The sequence below is a fragment of the Haemaphysalis longicornis genome, unplaced genomic scaffold, assembly GCF_048455015.1.
Source record: "Haemaphysalis longicornis isolate Haplotype H1 unplaced genomic scaffold, Haemaphysalis longicornis Haplotype H1 scaffold_2, whole genome shotgun sequence".
In the NCBI taxonomy this organism is placed as follows: Eukaryota; Metazoa; Arthropoda; class Arachnida; order Ixodida; family Ixodidae; genus Haemaphysalis; species Haemaphysalis longicornis.
Window position 1 is genome coordinate 206,754,765 of NW_027526295.1, and position 5,926 is coordinate 206,760,690.

At 46.2% G+C, this 5,926-nt stretch overlaps 1 non-coding gene across 1 annotated transcript; it reads right to left on the bottom strand.

The window, feature by feature from the left end:
• Positions 1 to 424: 424 nt before the first annotated feature.
• On the bottom strand, positions 425 to 496 carry Trnac-gca (transfer RNA cysteine (anticodon GCA)). The gene has a single exon. It is a non-coding gene; the product is annotated as a tRNA-Cys (tRNA).
• Positions 497 to 5,926: the final 5,430 nt, after the last annotated feature.

Genomic DNA, 5,926 nt, shown 5'->3' on the forward strand with positions numbered 1-5,926 from the left:
GAACGCGAGGGAAGGAATTGGGGAAGTGGTTCATCCCCTTTTTCTTGTTTTCATTAATGTTTTATACGCCTTATGGTATCTGCTATCGCACAACTCAAGCCCACGCTTCTTTTATTTAGAAAAAAAAAAACGGCTAGCATGTTTTGCCTCAAACATGCAAGATGTTTTATTTTTGCCGAACAATGTTGAGAAGTATGAAGTACGCTACCAGATTTAGAAGTTTGGAGACGTTCTGCATTAAACCTTTTGTTCAAGAATTTGGCCTGGCGGCGAAATAGAGGAACAAGCAGGCCAAACGTTTCGGAGTTTAGATAGCCCAACAAAGACTATCGTCTTTAAAAGGGCGCCAGGAAAGTGTCGCTAAAAACCCTGAGGAATTCTCCAAAGCGCGCGTATCTTGAAGAAAAAAAAAAAAGCAACAGGCAGGGGCCACCCGGGTTTGAACCGGGGACCTCTCGATCTGCAGTCGAATGCTCTACCACTGAGCTATGGCCCCGCTTTTTTTTTTTCTTTATTGCACATTGAACAAACAGTCCCTACAATGTCTACAATGCTATTCTAAAACGCATCAGTGTCGGTTTAAAACCCGCTCACCGAACTTCGGCTGGCGAAAACTATTATAAACATCGAAAGAAGACAATTCCTCCAAAATGGGTAGCCACGTAAGCTCCGGGCACTGCACATTAATTACTTCCTTCAGCATACTGACATTCTGAGCAAAGTATTTGCTGACGGTCTTCGCGTCAGCATCAGAGTGGCGCACCGCCATACGACTCAGCCAAATGGCGTGTAGGCCCAAAAGCATTATCAGGTCATACGGCACACTGTCATGTTCGTCTACGGGAATGAAACGGATTCCATGTGGTGTCACAGGCAAGTCTTTTTTCAGGGTACGCTGAAGAACGTCCCAAAAAAAGACGGCATCCCAGCAGTCTAGGAAAACGTGGTCTATTGTTTCGGGTTTTTTACACAAAAGACAAACTGTTGTCCATGGCACAAACAACCCTTTTTCAGCCATCCATGTTTTGACTAGAAGAGTTCCCGAATGAAGCTTAAAAAATAATGTTTTCATACATGCTGGGACTGCCATCTTTTTGACGCGACACAGTACATCTTGCCCTGGCCCAATGCGGTACATAGTTCTGTACAGCGGTACTGGAAAAAGAACATCTCTAAGATCTTCTGACAGACGTTTTCTTGAAACACTTGAAAGGTATTCAAGGGAAAACCTTACACAGAGGAATCTTAAAGATTCAACGGTTTCCTTCAGGTAACCTTTCAATGTGTAACGTTCATCAATACTGGAAACAACAAACTGCGGGAGTGAACCCACCAAGACACTTTGTAGAAATGTGCGCAGAAAGGCATCACTCGCATCGCGAAGAAACATAAATCTGCTGACAAGTTGTCGCAAAAACAGGTGTGATAAGCCCACCCCTCCCGTTCGAACTTTACGAAAGAGATTCGTACGGCTGGTTCTTTCCCACTGGGAACCCCAGATGAATACAGCAAAAATATGGTGCATTTTCTGCACATTTACTCGCGAACAGTGTATTACTTGCATCACGTACCATAGCTTTGCCAGGAAGAACATGTTGCAGACAGTGGCACGAGCGAACATCGATAGGTTGCGGCCTCCCCACCTCGTTGCTTTTTCACGCAATCTTACTGCTTCTTCCTGCCAATGCTTGCTACTATCTTGGTAGCACTCCAGCGGAGCGCCAAGATGTCTTTTCGGTACCTGAAACCACTGGATGTTTTCAAAAAACTCTGGTTTGGTGGGCCATACCCCGTGCCACAGACCCGAACATTTTTCCCAGTTTACAGCACTACAGGTTTGTGCGCAGAAATCTTTTGTAATCTTTGTCACTTTTTGCACGCTCTCTTTATCTGTAACAAACGCTGCCACGTCGTCCGCATAAGTCAACAACCGCACTTCACTTGAGTTCAAACTAAATCCCCTAACTTCATTACTTTGGATTATTTTTAAACAAAAAGGCTCTAAAAACATGCTAAAAAGGAGTGGCGACATCGGACAACCTTGCCTAACTGACGATAACACAGGTACGCATTTGCTGACCTTTTTGTTTATAACTAACTGCGTGGTACACCCCTGGTAAGCCATATGCACTCCATTGTATAGCACTTCCCCCACATTTGCTTGTTTCATAATACAGAATAACACTTCGTGACACACTCTGTCGAAGGCTTTTTCAAGGTCAATCTGCATCATCGCAACGTGGCGGCACATCAAATCACAGCATTCCAACACACTCCGAGCAACATGGATATTGGTGACGATACTTCGTCCCCTAATGCCGCACGTCTGATGTGGCCCAACTAAGGACGTTATGACTGTTTGCAACCTTTTCGCTAAAATTTTCATCAGTATTTTATAATCAACGTTCGCTAACGTGATCGGGCGGTAGCCATTAACTGACTGCAGTTTAACCGGATCATCACATTTGGGTAATAGAACCGTATATGTCCGGGAGAATGACACCGGGAAACTATTATTCTCATATGCTTCTTTAAAAACGTTCAGCAAAATAACTGAAACTCTATCGTTGAACGCCTTGTAAAACTCCGCATTTATGCCATCCGGTCCTGGCGTTTTAGCCCCCTGCAATTCGTCAATTGCTTTTTTCACTTCGCCGAGTGTAAGCGGCTGTTCTAAGCCTTCCTTCACGTCGTCTTCTAACTGTGGTATCAACGGAAGAAATTCTCTTTTGAAATCTTCCATTCGCGGAGCACTATGACCAAACAGTTTCTCATAATGCTCCACAAATGCCTTTTCTATGTTTTTTTCTTCCCTTGTAAGTGTTCCGTGAAAAACTATTTCCTTAATTTCATTTTTTTGTGCATATTTTCTTTCATCGCCTAACGCCCTTTTAGTGGGTGTTTCCCCAGCTAATAATTTTTCGCCACGGGCCCGCACTGTGGCTCCCTGATAGCGAACTTTATCTATTGCCTCTAGTTTGCCTTTTATAGCTGCTATATCTTCGCCAAATAAACCAGGCATTTCGCTCTCTAAAGTCATCGTGAGTGGTAGCGGGAACGCGGGCTGTGTTGAACGCGCCGCGGCGTCTCCTAGCGAGGACGACGACTCCAAGCCTGACAAAATGGAGGTGGAAGCCAGCGGCGAGGCCTCTACGGCAGCCAAGCGGTCGCGAGAAGAAAACGGCCCCGAGGAGCACGAACCCATCGAAGCCATCGGAGAGCCCCCGCGAAAGGCGGGACAAGGGAGGCGTGCGATACCCAAAGCCAAGCTTCATGTCCCGCCAGACCGAGCGCCGAGAAACGTCAAATGAAAGCCACAACGGTACCGAACCAACCAAAAGGCCAAAAAAAAAAAAGTGCGTCGACGGACACTGGCGAGGTGTGCTATTCAAGTGGGGGCAACATCACGTGAAATGGTGTCTTGTGTTGTCTGGTGTGGGGGCATCAACCAAGACAGAATTTCCAGGGTGAAAGCTATAGCTAGAACAATGCGTGGAACTACATCACGTTGTAACGATTCTATATTTGATGGCAGTGTTGTCAGTCTTTTCGCCGTTAGTGTAGGGATTTAAAAAAAAAATGCCTCTCATCATAGGTACCCTGAACGTGCGCGGGCTAGGTGCCAGGCGGAAACAATGCCAATTGAAGCGCCTTATGATTGAGAAGGAACTTGACGTTCTGTGCGTACAAGAAACTAAAATAGAGGCAGAGGACAAGACTAACAGCATGGTCAATACATTCGGTAACAGCTTTTACGCGTGCGTAAGTCACGCTGTTGGACCAGCGGGAGGGTGTTGCATACTTATAAGATCAGCAAGCGGTGTGTTGGTTAAAAATGTTCGTTCCGGCGAGTCTGGAAGATTAGTTGTATGTGACTTTCTGTTTGACGGAGATGAATTTCGGGTGCTCTGTATTTATGCTCCAAACAAAATACAAGAACGAGAAGAGTTTTTTCAGGACATTGAAACCTATCTAAATTGCGAAAAACATGTAATGCTTTTGGGAGACTTCAACTGCGTTTGTGCGAGAGAAGACCGAATAGGCGGGTTTGGACAGAAGGATCGAAGCGCCGAATTCCTTTATGAAATGTTAGAAGGCCATGAAATGGAAGACGTTGCTCACATTGCGTCAAAAGAAAACTGTTTAAGATTTACGCATTTCCAAGGCGCTAGCCACGCTCGCCTAGACAGAGCTTACGTGAGCCTGAACCTGGTGTCAATGTGTTCGAACTACAGCGTAAAGGATGTATCTTTCAGTGATCATTGTCTCGTGTCCTTCCTGGTAGGCGGCAGAAAAGAGGATAAGAAGTTTTCTTGGGAACTGTGGAAATTAAACTGTAGATTATTGAAAGATTCAGGGTTTAAAGAAAAAGTAGAGAAAATTTTCGTCGAGCACGAGAGCGCAGTGGGTCCTTCCTGGGCAGAAAAATGGGAATTAATAAAGCAGGACGTAAAGTTGTGCGCAATATCCAGGTCAACCGCATTAAGACGGATAGAAAGAGCAGCGGAAAAAAAATTGCGCAACAATCTACAGCTATGGCCCCGCTGTCCCGTAGTATCACTGCTTTCTTGGCTGCAAGTGTCGCCGAAAGACGATAGTCTTCTCCCGCCTTTTCCACATAATTGCCTCGCTCCCTTCCAACCCTTACGCCCCTTTCTTCCCCTTCCGCTCCTCTCACGATGAATGCAATGCAAATTTGTTAAATTCGATTATACTTTTCAATATGTAGGATGTTTGAAGTTGATAAAGAGATGGTACTTATAATAAGTGGTGTTGCATTGAAAATTCACTTCCAGGGCTGACCTTTAAAAAAACAAAAAGAACTATTCGTTTGACACGCCGAAGAAAACACACACTGTTTTCTAGAACACCATCACCATCGCCGTCGTCGTCGTCGCCGTCGGCGCCGCCGTCGTTATCGGTATTGAGCCCCCCCTTCAAAGCACTTCCGAAGGAACTCTGGATTCTTTTTGCAGGTCGATCCTGAGCGTCACGCATTCTGAGTGAAATAAAACTGAAATAACTACGTTTAGACCAGGTTAGGTTTGCTTGGGTTCAGGTTAGGTAGGGTTATGTCACGTCACGTTGAAACAATGTTTAGCTAGGTGATGCGGAGGGACGGCCTGCGAACAGACTCTCCCCTGATGGGAAGCGGGGATTGTATTGCTTGTCCGTTGTGGCCAGAGGAGGAGTTGGGAAATTTTAATTGGGATCAAATAAGACCGCGGTGAGTCCAGCACCCCAGAAGAGCTTGATGCCATCTTCGCCCTCTCGACGAGCCGAAGCTGCCGATCACAGCTGGCCAGCCCTCGCTCGTGCTCTAAGGTTGACTTCAGTACGGTTTTGATTTTCCTATTTTGTTGGCAGGCCCAGACCATGTGAAATAAAGTCGAGTGCTCTCCACAGTGAGGGGCTGGGATCGGAGCTCAGCCGCCTACTGACACAACCACGGTTCTCCGCTACCGTGCTTGACTCAGTTCGTTACGTTTGCTGTGCCTCGGTTTTTTTCTATTTTTCCTTTTTGTCGTGCGTGATTGAAGGTCCCATCTGGGACTAAATATGTACGAAGTCTCCTCTGTGAGATGAAGCCGCTGAAGCTTCTTCCCCTTCGCAGTCATGAGGCGTGCTTTGTTGACGAGTGGTGGCTCACCCGCGCGGCGATCGACCGCACAACGCTGAGAACCCACGATAATAGCTTCTTCCAGCGACAATAGGGTGCGCCACCTAAACTTGCACTGAGATCGCAGGAGCTCGTGGCGCTAATTTTAAAAACTAGAACGCGTGTCTTGTTATGCCCGCCCGCATAGCTGCGTCAGCGCTTGTCTTCGGTTGTTCATGGTGAATCCCAAGTTTTTTTTACCCTTCTAAGACCCCGTTGTCAGAAAAAAAAGTTCGGCAAATGTTCAACTGTCTTATGTCACCTTGC